The following is a 17,693-nucleotide window of genomic DNA, read 5'->3' on the forward strand; positions in this document are numbered from 1 at the left end:
TGCTGTTGTGTATCAACTGAGTCTCGGTCAGAGCATTTGTCCTCAATACCTGTTCCCTGTAATATTTCCTGTATTATTTCCTATACACCTTTAGAAAACATCCTAAAGTGTGTAAATCAGCATCAACTCCCAAAAGATATTCATTAGAATCATCAGATTCATGCTTTCACCGAACTCAGTCAGTGAGTAGAAGATAGGGGTAGGACCCCTAACTTACTTCTGAGATATTCAAAAGTGTCCCTTGGTAGTGATTTGGTGAAGATATCTGCTATTTGTTCCTTTGTGCTAACATACTCCAATACCACTTTCTTCTCTTGAGCTTCTTCTCTAAGATAATGATATTTGATAGATATGTGCTTTGTCTTAGAGTGCATAACAAGATTCTTTGAAATATTAATGGCACTAGTATTGTCACAGAATATAGTTACTGGCTCGGTAACTTTCTCATTTATACCTTCCAACAGTTGTTTGATCCATGCAATGTTGGTACAATTCAATATTGCAGCAACGTATTCAACTTCTGTTGTTGACTGTGAAACACATCCTTGTTTCTTGCTAAGCCAACTCACTAGTCTTTCTCCTAAAAAGAAAGCTCCTCCACTTGTGCTTTTTCTGTCATCAATGTTGCCTACCCAATCAGCATCAGTATAAACTTTTAAATCAAAATCATTTCCTTTCTAATATACTAAGCCATAATCCTCTGTGCCTTTCAAGTATCGAAAAATTCTTTTGATTGTTGTCATGTGTGTTTCCTTAAGATCTGCAGAGAATCTTGCAACTATACCTACTGCATGTGCTATATCTCGCCTGCTGTGAACAACTTATTGTATCTTTCCAATCATGGATCGGTAAAGTGTCTCATCAACAGATGCAGATTCATCATTCTTTGATAATTTACAGTTGGTAGTCATAGGAGTACTTACTGGTTTTGAATCCTCCATTCCAAATTTCTTCAAGATTTCCTTTATGTACTTGGATTGAGTAATGAAAATCTCATTTTTCATTTGCAGTATCTGTAAACCTATAAAATACTTTATCTCACCGATTAATGACATCTCAAATTCTTTGCTCATTTCATTTCCAAAGTTCTTGCATAAAGAGTCATTTCCACAAAATATAATATCATCAACAAATATGGCTGAGATCAGTATTCCATTTTCATCATTCTTCATGTACATGTTGTTGTTCTCACTTGTCCTTATAAAACCAATCTTAATCAAATAAGAGGGCAATCTTTCATACCATGCTCTTGGTGCTTGTTTCAAACCATATAAAGCTTTGTTCAATTTACATACCTGATCTTTATTCTTGTCTTCAACAAATCCTTCAGGTTGTTCAATGAAAACTTCTTCTTCTAATATTCCATTCAGAAATGCAGATTTGACATCCATTTGATATATCTTGAAATTTTTGAAAGCAGCATAGGCCACCAATGTTCTTACTCCTTCAAGTCTAGCAACAGGTGCAAAAGTTTCACCATAATCAATTCCTTCTTCTTGAGCATAACCTTTGCAAACTAGTCTTGCTTTGTTTCAAATGACCTCTCCTTTTTCATTTAGCTTGTTTCTAAAAATCCACTTTGTACCGATTACATTTTTGTCCTTCGGTCTTGGGATTAGTGTCCATGTGTCATTCTTCTTGATTTGATCAATCTCTTATGTCATAGCATTTATCCAATCTTCACTGTTAAATGCCTCTTTCACTATTCTCGGTTCATATTCAGATATCAAACATGTGTTCTGTCTCAGTTTGTTCCTTGTCATCACTGGATCATCTTTATCTCCTATAATCTGACTTGGTGCATGATGTCTTCTAACATACTTGGCTAATACAGGCTCGGTAGGCTCTGTATGATTTTCTTCATCACTCGGTAACTGGATATTCTCTTCATTTTCTTCAACAGTCTTCTCGGTAGGACTTCTCGGTTGAACATAGACAAATTCATCATAGTCTTCTGGTTCCTTGGAATTTCCTTCATCATTTCTTTCTGCAAATTCATCAATTTTCACATTTGCACTTTCTACTATTTGATCAGACGATTTGATCAGACATTTAAATGCTTTGCTTCTAGAAGAATAACCTAGAAACGTTCCTTCTTCACTTTTCTGATCAAATTTGCCATTTCTATCATCTTTATGAACATAGCATCTATTTCCAAAGATTTTAAAATAACTTACATTAGGTTTCTTATCATACCAGATTTCATATGGTGTCTTCAAAGTACCTTTATTCAATTGAACTCGGTTCAAGGTGTAAACTGCTGTGCTTATTGCTTCTCTCCAAAATGTTTGTGGCACCTTCTTTTCAATCATCAGTGTTCTAGCACAATCCACAATAGATCTGTTTCTTCTCTCAGCTATTCCATTCTGCTGTGGAATTCTTGGTGCAGAGACTTGTCTTTTAATACCATGATCATTGCAAAATAAGTTGAACTCATCAGATGTGAACTCTTCTCCTCTATCCGATCTAAGACATTTCAGTTGTCTTCCTGTTTCATTTTCAACTCTTGCCTTGTACCATTTAAACATTTGAAAAGCTTCTGATTTTTGTTTTAAAAACATTACTGACATCATCCTTGAATAGTCATCCACAAATAATATGAAATATTTATCACCATAATAACTTTGAAGTTTCATAGGACCACAAAGATCAGTGTGCACTAGATCTAAAATTCCTTTAGAAGTGTAAGACTTACTTGTAAAGCTTGATTTTGTCATCTTACCCATCTGGCATCCTCGACACATAGCATTCTCAAGTTTTTCAAGACTCAGTAGACCTCTTACTCTGTGCTTCTTGCTTATTTTGATCAGATTATCAAAATTGACATGACAAAACCTTTTATGCCATAACCAAGTATCATCTAACTTTGCATGCAAACACTTATTCCGAGTTGAGTCAAGGTGAAATGTGTTACCTTTTGTTTGTGTCCCGGTAGTAGCTAACTTTCCATTTTTCTCATGAACTTTGACAATTCCCTTCTGAAATTCTATTCGGTAACCTGTGTTGTTTAGTTGTGCTACACTCAACAAATTGTATTTCAAACCTTCAACCCAATAAACATCATTGCATCTTGCATTATCAAGAAGTGTTATAGATCCTTTACCTCTCACAGGACATGGTGCATCATTACCAAATCTAACATAGCCTCCATCATAATCTTCTAATATAACAAACTTGTGTTTATCTCCTGTCATATGATGTGAGCATCCACTATCTATAATCCAAGAGTCATTAGTGTTTATGTGAGATATTAGGGCTTTTTCTTCATACCTTTCTTCATCTGATCCATCCTTGATAGCCACATAAACTACTTTCTCTGTATCAGTCTCATCTGATTTATCATCGTTGGATTCCTCATCAGCTATTAGGGATGTCTTTCTATCTCTTCTTCTGAAGTCTCGGTGTCCTATGTAATGATTATCTTTCTATCTATCATCTCAGTAATCTCTCTTTTCAGTAGAATCTTTGTCAGGACAGTTAGAAGCCATATGTCCTATTTTATCACAATTGAAACATTTCAAAGGTAGTTTTCCTTTATACTTACCTTTGCCTCTCGGTAACCTTTTGGCTAATAGTGCTTCAAACTCTTCTTGCTTTTTGATTTCCTCATATAATTTGTGTACTGCCTCCATGTTCTTACGAAATCTTTCACTTGCTCCACTGTGATCTCCTTCAGAGTACTTATACTTTCTTTCATTGAAATCATTAGATTCATCAAGATGAAAAGAACTAAATGTAGATTCAACTTTATTTACCGAAGATCCACTGTTATCAAAATTACTTAACTCAAATGCATGTAGCTTACCAATAGTAGCATCTAAAGAAACTGGCATATTAGGTACAGACCTCAATTCATTGATTGCAGAGACTCGGATTGCATAAGCTGGTAGAAGGGTTCTTAACAACTTACTTGTTATATCCTTTTCTTCAATAGTTCCACCTACTCCTTTGATTTGATTGACAATCTCCTTTAGTCTTGTACTGTATTGAATTATGTTCTCACCTTCATTCATCCTCATAGATTCAAGTTGTCCTCTTAGACTATCTACTTTTGCTCTTTGAACATGTTCATCTCCTCCATATATTGATATGAGCTTATCCCACATTGCCTTTACATCATTGTAGTCTTCTAGATCATTAAACTCTGAATCGGTCAATGCAGATGTTATTTCAATCATTGCTTGAATATGTTCTTGCTTTGCCTTATCTCTTCCATAGTCAATGGATAGGTGCTTGGTGTGACAAAATCATTCTCCAGATAGTATACAACATATTCTCCAACTCCTGATAGATGTAGCTTCATCCTTTTCTGCCATGTAGAGAAACTTGACTTGTTTAGCTTCGGTGCATGCCTCTTATACATCTTTGGATCTTTAACTCAAGTGTCTTTAAACTTTCCTTCCGGAGTCCAAAGCTCTGATACCAATTGATAGTTCTGATACTTAATATAAGTATAGATCCAATAGCCAACAAGATGAGAGAGACATCAGATTCAACCTCGGTAACATATATTTCAGTAATATAGCCAAAACTGTTAAACATGCAAACTCAAAAGCATATGAACATCATAAACCTCATAACACCAGATTTAACGTGGAAACCCAAATAGGGAAAAACCCACTGTGGGATTTCGGACCCACTAAGAAATGTACTCTTCTAGAGTATGCTCGGTTAAAAGCAAATCCTGTTAAAGATTACAAACACATTACTAGATGTGACCCGGTTAAGGGATTTCCCTTAGATCTGTTAGGATCTTCACCTTGTTAGAAGTGACCTTGTTAAAGGATTTCAAACACTCAATCAGAATGTCACCTTGCTAGAGGGTTTTACAAATAAGACTGTTAAGTCCAGTCGGTTAAGAGATTTTCTGTCACTTTCACAAAATAACAGTAATAAAATCTATCTGCAACTTCACATCTAAAATGCTAAAGCAGATTCTTATTTGTTCAATACAATCTAGACATAGAACTAATCTTGTCTATCTGCTGGGCCTCTATACTCTGTTATTCAAACAGGTCTTCAAGCTTCTGTGCTCGGTAATCACTATGTTCCATCCCTGTGCATGCACTTGCCCGCATACATTGTTTATCAACAGTTCCCTATTTATAAACAATTAGGTAACCATTTAATTTCCTTGATCACATTTCCCATGATCAATCATAGCCATCAGATCTTCAATCTTGTCCAGGTTCAATGCATCTTTCAATCTGAAAACGTTTTACCCCGCCTTGGAACTTGCATATTAGTCTTGGAACTTGTGCCAGGGTATTGCGGTTCAATCTGAGCTGTAGATCTTCATGCCGACTTTTCATTGCCTTAGATTCGTTAACAAACTTCATTCATGGCTCACCAATCATTGATCAGTTCCAACTCATCAGCTTCATTAAATAACGCATGTAAACATTTAATGCATTCTGTTATAGCTCGGTTACAACTTGGTAACAACTCGGTGAATACTAAACTTCACTCGGTAGACATTCTGCCTTCATTAAACGATAGCGATAACCTTAGGGTTTACCGACTAGGTTCCTTGCTTGATAACATAGTATAGTATTAACCTTTACATTTTACAACATATGTATGATGTTAAAACAATCTAAACATCATGATCTCATCATTGTCTGACTTGGTACTAGTTGCCCATTGAATACCTTATTCATCACATTCTTTCCGGTGTCTTTTACTGACATCTTTATAATCTTCATATCATACTTCTCAAGATATGGCAACATCATACTGAATTAGAAAATCAATTTCTTGACATCAATGACAAAATAATAATATCAAGACAGTAAACATCTTTAATCAGTTATATTCATAATCATCAACAACTTTCTCAATATCCTTATGAAATGCCAACAATCTTTCATTGTTTGTTATAATGCAATATTGCCAACACAGGGGTGATAGTGAGGAATTAGAAGAGTGAAATTTTGGCTCTAGGTGCTCAAAGGTTGGTTGAAGGTTCAAATAATTTGGTTGAAGCGATAGCAGTGCTATTAGCCGTTAGGATGTGTAAGTTGCTAGGTGCTAGAAAAGTGCATCTAGAGGGAGATTCTCTTATTATCATTTTGGCATTAATGAAGAAAGTAATTGAGACATGACATCTACAGGGTTGGATCCACAACATCATTGAAGAGTTGAAGCATTTTGATGATTTCCAATTAAGCCATGTCAAACGTACTGGTAATGTTGAGGCGGATATCTTATCTAAATGGGTGCTCACATTTAATGCAGTTGGAGATTTTAGATTGGAAGATTTTCAAAATATTTGTTTTAAGGAGGAAGCAGGTGGCGAACATTAATGCCATTGCGGATAGTTTGTACGACTGTCAGAGGAATGTGTGATATGGGTGACGTTTGAGTTTGGCGAAGATATTTCATAATGATAATTTTAAAGATGTATGAAATTGCATTTATTTCTTTCCTCATTCTCTCGATGCTTCATTGAGAAGATAGTCGCAGTTTTAGCAGAGCTTTGTAACAAATTTCAGACATTGTTTTGGGAGGTGGTGAAGTGAGGAGTGTGGCAAGTATGGAAGCAAATTTCACTCTTCGAAGCACAAGGCACATTTACTCTTTCTATGGGGAAATTACAATGATGCAGTTGCAAAGGATGTTTAAATTTTTGGACAAGTTGTTGGCTCAGAGTGCGGCAATTATGGTTGGCGGTGCCTTCAATTTACTCAAGTTCAGGCATAAATCAAAGATGGATGTGTTCTCCTTCATCATGGCTTGAGGTTTGGAGCTGGGAGAACCTATGACAACAGTTAGGAAGGTTATGCAGACAATCGTCCATGACGATTTCCTAGTAGGGATGGATTCATTCCTTGAGTGGGCTGAGTCGGGTGTGGGGTTTGATGCTCGAGAGGGCTTGGAGGCTGATGGAAATGGTGGTAATGCTTGTTTATACCCCTTTCTTCAGTGGGAAAGGGGAATGTGTAAATTTCACCGCAGGTAGGAGACTAGAAGGGGTTGGGATGCATTGAAGGTGTTTGCAACAATCAAAGAGCTAGAGGTAATCATTGCACATGCCAAGGCAAAGGCTGAGGATGCTCAAAGACAGGACTGACGAGGGCAATGAAAAATAGAGATGTTAGGGTTGTGATGAACAAACGTCTACGAAAAGGCCAATGAGTTGTTACTTTCCATTTTTTGGTGGTGACTTGTGTTTTTTGGATTGACGTCTTTTTAGACTTGGTTTAGCCAATTTTTTAATGTAATTGAGCAGGTTTTTGGGGTAGCCTTGTAGTGGCAATTTTGGTTAGGGTTCGATAGTTTAGCATTTTTGTGGTTTCAGATATTGGACATGTTATGTGAACTCTTTTTTGGATAAATAAAACATAAATTATTATCGAGCAACAAATAAAATAAAATAAATATGAAATGATTTGCATGCAAAAATAAATAAAAATTGAAAGTTAGTTTTAAATCTAGATTTTAGTCTTTAACTTATTCTAAAATTATAATTAGTCATTGTTGGTTTATTTTTTAATAGAAATTTAATTTAATTTAATTCAATTGTATTAGATAATAAATATTTATGAATTTAAAAAATTACAATTTATTATAATTTTAAAGTTAATTGTAAGCTTAAAAAATACTGTGGTGATTTGACTAATAATTTTAGATCCAATAATATTTAATCCCACATAAGTGAAATTGTACTTAAAAGCACCTAAAATATTTATTATTGATGCCAAATTTATAATAATCCAAACTATAACCCTTATAATACATAAATATGGTTTAATTATAGCCCAAGGTGCACACAACCAATTTCAAAAGAAAAAAACTATAATTATAGTTAAGTTATTAGACTCAATATGTAATGTCCCGCCAGGAAACCCCGAAGGGATTAAGCTAAAACAAAAGAATAGAGTGCAACATTTTTTTTTTAAAGTTAAACACAACATTAAGATACAACCAGATAAAAAAAAGTTCAAATTACACAACAGAAGATATCAACTAACACCTAAAGAGTTTCCCAACGTGACTACTTAATTCCACTTTTAACTTAACTCACACAAATATATCCAATTAAGCTGACTAACTTAATGATAAGATAATACTTAAACAAGGATAATTTCTTTCAATAAGATAAAAAAATATGGATTACAAGATAAGGTTCATCCATTAAGATCTATTCATATCTTACATTCAAGCTTTTCATTAAAATAAAAACCATGCATCTAATTTTATAACACACTAGAATTTCATCATAAACTAATGAGATCTTTCCATGCATAATTAATTTCCTTAACAATAACTGAATATATTCCCTTATTCTAATCTACATTCTTTCATGATCCAATTTGTTGCATTTAAAAGATGACTGCATACATGCATTTATGATTACTTTCATCTTATCCACTTTATACATTCTAACATAATGTCATCCATACATGCTAAAACTAGACAGGAACCATAAGAATATAAGCATCACATAACACCAAATTGATATCGGAGTTCACCCCTAAAGGGCTACATCTCCGGGTCTGCTCAACTGCAAGACCCCTCTGATAATTAAATAATAATGAATAATACATAAGGTCACATCATTTACAATCATGTCATCAAGGCGAACATAACCAGTATACAACGACCACATCGGTCAATAAATACATAAATGATCCCTGAATAGGAAAGGATCCAACTGAACATGATCGAAGCAAATACAAAGGTCCATTGGAGCATCAGCAAAACTAAGTCATCGCAACCCAAGGTCTAGCAGGATATCAGGCGTTCACAAGCGCATAAGCAACAGGACAACTCCACAAAAGTGCTCCTATCAAGACAACACAACAACACACTAGCGAACATAAGGGACAAGTGTTATCACACAACTTGGTATGGTTACCAAGGCAGGTCTTCATAGGTTTCGGCCCCATACACTGGGTTACCCTGGCAACCTAATCCGAACCTTCGGCCCATCCAAGCCTCATGTGGACCCACACATCCTTTCGTGAAGACAAGAATGATGATTTGCCATTTCAGGCCTTCTCACTGCATGTTGAGTCTGTGTTAGCACTCATCCCATGTGTGAGGCACAATTATCTTACTTAGTGATTCATTAACCAACACTCTAATATACTATTAGGTTATCACTTATTAGACACACTTCCGATGGGTTACCCAGCAACCACTTTAGGCGCGACCCCCAAGCGAAAGCCACTTTCCCATACAACACTAGACCATACTCAAACGAACTCAAAAGCCAAGGAATACACATGGTCAAGCAAACAGAGTTCAAAATGGAGGAAACAACCCTTTGATCAAACACGACTTCATATAAGGTGCACCGATAGACGGTACTCTAACTAGAGACCTGACCAGCTACGGTCAACCACCAAACATCATTCGACACCCGCATAAAGGATATGACCAATTACAACACTACCACTACACAACAGTCAAACTCGAGACCAAGGACTGGAACAAGTACCCCAAATCAATCCATACGACAAGGTCCTATCAAACAAAACAAGGCTTGCCATTACTTAAGCAAAAGGAAATACATAAATTAAACTTGCATGTGCAATAACCGGAAAAGACAATCTTTTTCCATATTGATTAAACATACAAATCGATCAAGTTTTCTAATTGATCTAAATTTCTAAAAAATAACATTTGAACAAAATCACAATTACATACTAATTTCAATGCTAAAAATTGTCATTATAAGATCGTGTCTCTATTCCAATACATAAAAATAAAACATTAATAAATGCATTTTCTCATCTAATATCCATATTTCATTAAGAGAGACTGTCGTGAAATTTCAACTATATCTATCAATCTTCCAGTTCCCCAATCAACATATTATTTTAATTTCACAAATTTCCTACTAACATATGGGTTAATTTCCAAGAATTAACAAATAATATAATATTTGATTTTATTCTTTTTCAATTTCCAAATGCTATATTATTTCCTTGCAAATATATAAAAAATGCAAATTAACCAATAATTAATATATATATATATATATATTAATTACTCATTAATTAATAATTTAATAAATAAAATTTAACATTAAAACTTTATTAAACATTAGCATTTAAATAATATTAAATTATTATTATTTTTTTGATTAAATAAATAAATAAATATATATATATAACACTTTTTTAAAAATATATATATGGGGGGGAGGGTACCCACGTTCCCCCCGCCCCCCCTTGGTAGCTCACGCTACCCATGGTAGCACTGCTACCTTTGGTAGCGAGCTACCTCCCGTGTGGTGGGGGTTATTCCCCGCCACGCGGGTTATTGTTTATTTATTTATTTTATTTTTTAAAAAAATATTTACTTTGAAAAAAACACAGTAAAAAAAACCCAGTCTCCCAAAGACTTAAAACTAATTTCCAGCAACATGGGTTTTTTTTATCATTTTTCAAATACCTAGATTCAGGAAGGGAAATTTCTCCAAAACAATACCATACTAGCAAAATGAGGTGGATTTACACAAATTTAACATCAAATCTGCCAAACCCCCAAACTAAATTTCATTCTTAAACTTATATAAGAGAAGATTCATTGGAGTTTTAGACAAATTTTTTCTCAAGAACAACCAAACCCCAAAATTTGGTTTTAATTTTTGAGAATCAATTTATACAAACAAAATTGACATCATGAGGTTTGGAAAGGAAGCAAGGAGGGTTTAAGATTCAAAAATTCAAACTACAACTCCTCCATTTCCCAAAAAGATAAGATTTTTAATCTGTACAACCAGATTTCTACAAAAAAACACCAAAAACAATTTTCTTTAAGCAAGAACCCAAGAAATAAACCAGAGGCCTACTTGATTCAGCAATCCTGGCAAGATCGAAGGAGAGCCCCACCTGCAAGCTCCAAAAATCCATTCTTTTGCAAAATCCCCAAATTTTCATTCTCCAAAAATATTTTCCAAAAAAAAGTATCCTCCAAAAATAATTTTCAAACCTAGGTTAAATGGGAGAAGTTTGACCAAAATTTTTATTTTGGATTTAAAATATTTTATTTAAAATAATTCACCAAAAATCATTCTTTTAAACTATATCAATAAATTAAACTTGCTTTTCAATTTAAAATCTGATTTTCTCAAATAATTGAAATTAACCTTTCTATTTCAAAAAAATCAACAAGATTAAATTAATTCTATTTCAATTAAATTTAAATCTTTCTTTTCCCAACAGCATAACCATAATAAATTAAACATTAAAATTAACCATTTAATTGAACTTGCTACCAACCTGAATTGAGCAATTCAATTAACGATTAATCACATAAAAATGGAGCCTATTTAATTTAGTCCCCAAAATACTAATGACACACATTAAATCCAACTAGATAAAAAGGATTAAATACTCAATTTAACCACACACACAAAACACGCAACCCAAGAAAGTCAAATGAACATACGACCCGCAAACCCAAGCCAAAGGGAATATCGACAACGACTAACGATGCTCACTTGAGCATGACTATGGTCAAACAAGGATATTATGACCACCTAATCCAAATTCTAAGGACCAAAGAGGTACACTCAAACCTACGAATCTAGGTGGAGACGAACCTCGCACCCATGCGATACTATACCTGAAATCTCCTGCAACCAAGAGTCATACATGCATACATATATAAACTTAATGAAAGCGTTAGCCCGAGATAATAACACAAAATAGGAGAATTAATAACTTGCATACAAATTGGTGTGAAAACCACATTAACAGGTATGCACTAAAATCAAAACATCTGACTATAATCATTATATTATGATAAACTAACCAAGGTCAAACCGAGATTAGAAATTGATTAGGGCAGGGGTACTACATGTCGCACACATTAGCCCTGAAACTCATTCAACAAATATTAAATTGCACAAAGGAATCTTTCCATAAATAAATGAAACATTATTGCTAAATCCTTTACGAATGCCATTATCCATTGGCAAGATACATCTAAATCCATACATTTCTTATAACATTCTAGGAATTATCCACAATCATAACAAAGAAACGAGAATTTTCTCCCTTCTATTACACCAAGTTAATGCATTACAAAGAGGTAAACAACAATTACCATAATCATCTACCAAACATGACAAGAAAACATGCCATCATGATCAATTTCCTTTACCAATCCATCTTTTTCATAAAACTTTATCGCATAGAACTAGCTTCAAAATTCCATTTCTACAACCAAGTTTACTTTCATGAAATAAGAGCAACATAGATAACTCAATTGTTTACACTTGCCAGGCATATAAAAACCTTTCCAAAGACTATGTCCCATAACATAGTGACAAGTTAACACAATTTACTCCATGATACACATAATAACCATCCACATAACTAGAATGCACAACTCAAAAGGCCACATGTGAGCATGTCTAATGCTCGGTCAAAGATAACATGCACGATCAACATCTCTATGCCCAATCTCAGAACAATAATATGATCATAAATATCCAATATCTCACTCAAAGGCTTGATGGTGCTAGGGCACACCATAGTGGTGCTACCTTCCATACAAGACCTTCGTGAACATCCCTTGTTGAGTAAGGTGTTTAGCCTCCAAGAGATAGTCACCACACATAGGTAGGTAGTGGATCCTAGCTACATCACAACCTCACATACCCCCATCCTCAAGGTTCCCTACGTCTACTTCCTCGTACACACTCAACCAAGACCATCTCATACGTCCTTGGAGAGGAATTTCACATTTCAACACAAGACCAGCATACGAAAACAATAAGGATAAACCAATTTAGCCACCAAATTACAGATGAATAAAGATAATAAATCATCAATTCCAACAGTAAGGCAAGAAAATAATCTAGAATTTGCAACACCAAATCAAGCAAGCAAAAGATCATAAGATCGTGGCTAAACCTTCAAAGTCAAAGTAGAATAAATTGCTAGTCCACAAAGAAATAAATAAGAATATCACAACTGCACATAACATCACTATGTGACTAGCATCTAGCCACCAACGAGGAAGGAAGGAACAATCGTAAAACTATCGCAGTAGATCATCATGTGGTGCGTCCAAGTCACACATCCACACGTCATGGCAGTGTGCACCTCGACATCACCCTGCATCACGTCATCACACAACATGGCAATACCCCAAGTAGAGAAGACACACAATGGACATATCCTGCATGGTAGTGTACCTCACGGAAACAAGCACGTGCAGGTCACATCCCGCATAGCGACGTATCTATAAGGATACTCGTCATAAGCCAGAGGTATACATGACTAAGGTCCACCCACATGTCCACCAACACATACTAACTGGCAGCTCATGTGGATAAACCTACCTTTCATGAAGACAAGGCAAAGGATCCTCCAAAATACACCATCAATATGCTCAAGAATCACCATCAATATGCTCAAATAAAGGAGAGGAATAGGCTATCACACATAAACCTATAAATAGATTCATCAAAAGGGAAAGTATTGAGTACACCTTTGATACAGTTTTATTGTATAACCATATCATTCCTCAAAATAGAGAAGCTAAGGTCGCTTCGCGTCGACATTACTCGTATTTCGATCCATACTTTTCAAGGAATGGTGACTTCAAATACTACCCCTTAACATACTGAACTACCCACAACCCGAGGTTTGGTACTTAATAGGGAAACAAATAAGCAACATCACATAAACAGTATGGTTTCCCATACTCATAAGCAACATATCCTCCATGGTTGATTACTTCACCAACCCATGGGCACATATAATAAGCACTGGTTTCTTACAATACACACGAATACACCAGTACTAGTTTAGTCACATTTACGGGGAGTACTTTCCAGTACGCTATCATCTACTCAAGGGAGATTTTAATTATGCTTTCCATATGAATAACTGAATCAAGTTTACTCTAGATACAAGTACTAAAATTATTAACAATTCACAATTACATAAGGAAATAACATCATTCCTATATCTTTCTAAAATTTCACTAAGTATTCGTATTCACATTACTAACTATGCAATTTTCTTTCTGAAACTTAAGACTTTCATCTTTCCATAAGAAGCCCAAAAGCAAACATACAATTTCATATGCGTTATAAAAATTCCATTTAAATCAATGCATTCTTAGTAGCATTTCCAAAAATCTTATAATCTAGGCAAAGAGAAGGGAAAGAGAGTTTGATAATCAAACTATTTCCTACAAGGACACAAGATCAACAAGATCACACTGTATGCTAAAATTTCTCACTATAAGCCTATCATTTTACTTGCATGGTTTTCATTTCGCTACCGTTTTAGAAGGATGCCAAACAGCCTAACATGACATTTCCAATTATCATGGTTGCAACAAAAATGTTCTAGTTTTCCAAACAATAGAGATCAAAACATGCAATTCTTTCGATAATACCAAACCTCTTGCGAACACTCACTACTTTAATACAATACAAACACATATCATAATTTGCAACTTATCATTGAAAATCAAATTACGATCAGAAGGTAAGCAAGGAGCTATCAACAAAATAATACATATTAATGCATGCACATCAAACAAGCTTTTCATTTACACTTTCTAAACACAATAATGTAATTACATATATCCAAAAGCAAGTTCAATGGAGCATTTGCTAAAATAGATCACATAAAAAAATCTTTCGTGGAACACATTAATACACTCTCGAAGCTACTATAACATGTTCCCTTTAATACTTCTTTTACAAACAAAGCAGTTTCACATAACAACTATTCGCATAATAATGTACCTCACTTAAGATAGAATTTAATTATGTTACTCCTACAAAACACGTGGAGAATTCTTTAATGTAAACATACAGTTTTCTCCCAGTAACTAATATTAACTTTTAAACCCAAAGCCACTTTATTATCTAAAACACAGAAGCGTCATAGGGTTCACACAAGGGTTCAAGAAGTCACAACCTTTCTCTCACAAAAAGAAAACTCAAATCAGAGATAATTACACATATCCCAAACATTTTAATTTCTAGAGAGAGAGAGGAGGAAGGGTGATAATCATTCAATTTGCTACAAAATAAGCATTCAATATTTACCATGCTAGTCCTTCAAGCGAACAACACTAAGCTAGATCATAATCTTAAACAAGCATATTTCGTACTTTTAGATTCCAGACAAGCATTGACCAACCCAAATGGATTAGTCTAAAGAGTACAACAATCAATAAGGAAGGTACATATGACTCTCTTTCATAATATGAGTAATCATAGATCAAGACATCAATAAGCAACAACGCACATATAATCACTCAAAAACACCAACATCAACAAGGTGAAAACAAGGTGTGAACACACATTACACACAAGTTAAGGTTTGCTCAATCACACACTTACAAAAAGGAGGACAAGCATACAACATAAGGTCGATACACCTCACACCAACTAAGGGCACAATGAAACCAGAGATCCTAGTGTTTGCAACATGGGCTCTGATACCAAATGTAATGCCCCGCCAGAAAACCCCGAAGGGATTAAGCTAAAACACAAGAATGGAGTGCAATAATTTTAAAAAAAAAGTTAAACACAACATTAAGATACAACGAGATAAAATAAAGTTCAGATTACACAGCGGAAGACATCAACTAACACCTAAAGAGTTTCCTAACGTGATTACTTAATTCCACTTTTAATTTAACTCACGCAAATAGATCCAATTAAGCTGACTAGCTTAATAATAAGATAATACTTAAACAAGGATAATTTCTTTCAGTAAGATAAAAAAATATGGATTACAAGATAAGGTTCATCCATTAAGATCTATTCATATCTTACATTCAAGCTTTTCATTAAAATATAAACCATGCATCTAATTTTATAACACACTAGAATTTCATCATAAACTAATGAGATCTTTCCATGCATAATTAATTTCTTTAACAATAACTAAATATATTCCCTTATTCTAATCTAAATTCTTTCATGATCTAATTTGCTGCATTTAAAAGATGACTGCATACATGCATTTACGATTACTTTCATCTTATCCACTTTATACATTCTAACATAATGCCACCCATACATGCTAAAACTAAACAAGAACCATAAGAATATAAGCATCACATAACACCAAATTGATATCGGAGTTCACCCCTAAAGGGCTACACCTCTGGGTCTGCTCAACTGCAAGACCCCTCTGATAATTAAATAATAGTGAATAATACATAAGGTCACATCATTTACAATCATGTCATCAAGGTGAACATAACCAATATACAACGACCACATCAGTCAATAAATACATAAATGATCCCTGAATAGGAAAGGATCCAACTGAACATGATCGAAGCAAATACAAAGGTCCACTGGAGCATCCGCAAAACTAAGTCATCGCAATCCAAGGTCTAGCAGGATATCGAGCATTCACAAGGGCATAAGCAACACGATGACTCCACAAAAGTGCTCCTATCAAGACAACACAACAACACACTAGAGAACGTAAGGGACAAGTGTCATCACACAACCTGGTATGGTTACCAAGGGAGGTCTTCATAGGTTCCAGCCCCATACACCGGGTTACCCTGGCAACCTAATCCAAACCTCCAGCCCATCCAAGCCTCATGTGGACCCACACATCCTTTCGTGAATACAAGAATGATGGTTTGCCATTTCAGGCCTTCTCACTGCATGTCGAGTCCGTGTTAGCACTCATCCCATGTGTGAGGCACAATTATCTTACTTAGTGATTCATTAACCAACACTCTAATATACTATTAGGTTATCACTTATTAGACACACTTCCGATGGGTTACCCAGCAGCCACTCTGGGCACGGCCCCCAAGCGAAAGCCACTTTCCCATACGACACTAGACCATACTCAAACGAACTCAAAAACCAAGGAATACACATGGTCAAGAAAACAGAGTTCAAAATGGAGGAAACAACCCTTTGATCAAACACAACTTCATATAAGGTGCACTGACAGATGGTACTCTAACTAGAGACCTGACCAGCTATGGACAACCACCAAACATCATTCGACACCCGCATAAAGGATATGACCAATTACAACACTACCACTACACAATAGTCAAACTCGAGACCGAGGACTGAAACAAGTACCCCAAATCAATCCATACGACAGGGTCCTATCAAACAAAACAAGGCTTGCCATTACTTAAGCAAAAGTGAATACAAAAATTAAACTTGCATATGCAATAACCAGAAAATGCAATCTTTTTCCATATTGATTAATCATACAAATCGATCAAGTTTTCTAATTGATCTAAATTTCCAAAAAATAATATTTAAACAAAATCACCATTACATAGTAATTTCAATGCCAAAAATTGCCATTATAAGATCGTGTCTCTATTCCAATACATAAAAACAAAACATCAATAAATGCATTTTCTCATCCAATATCCATATTTCATTAAGAGAGACTGTCGTGAAATTTCAACTATATCTATCAATCTTCCAATTCCCCAATCAACATATTATTTTAATTTCACAAATTTCCTACTAACATATGGGTTAATTTCCAAGAATTAACAAATAATATAATATTTGATTTTATTCTTTTTCAATTTCCAAATGCTATATTATTTCCTTGCAAATATATCAAAAATGCAAATTAACCAATAATTAATATATATATTAATTACTCATTAATTAATTATATACATTAATTAATAATTTAATAAATAAAATTTAACATTATAAATTTATTAAACATTAGCATTTAAATAATATTAAA

Source organism: Cryptomeria japonica, chromosome 11 (genome assembly GCF_030272615.1).
Source record: "Cryptomeria japonica chromosome 11, Sugi_1.0, whole genome shotgun sequence".
Taxonomy (NCBI): domain Eukaryota; kingdom Viridiplantae; phylum Streptophyta; class Pinopsida; order Cupressales; family Cupressaceae; genus Cryptomeria; species Cryptomeria japonica.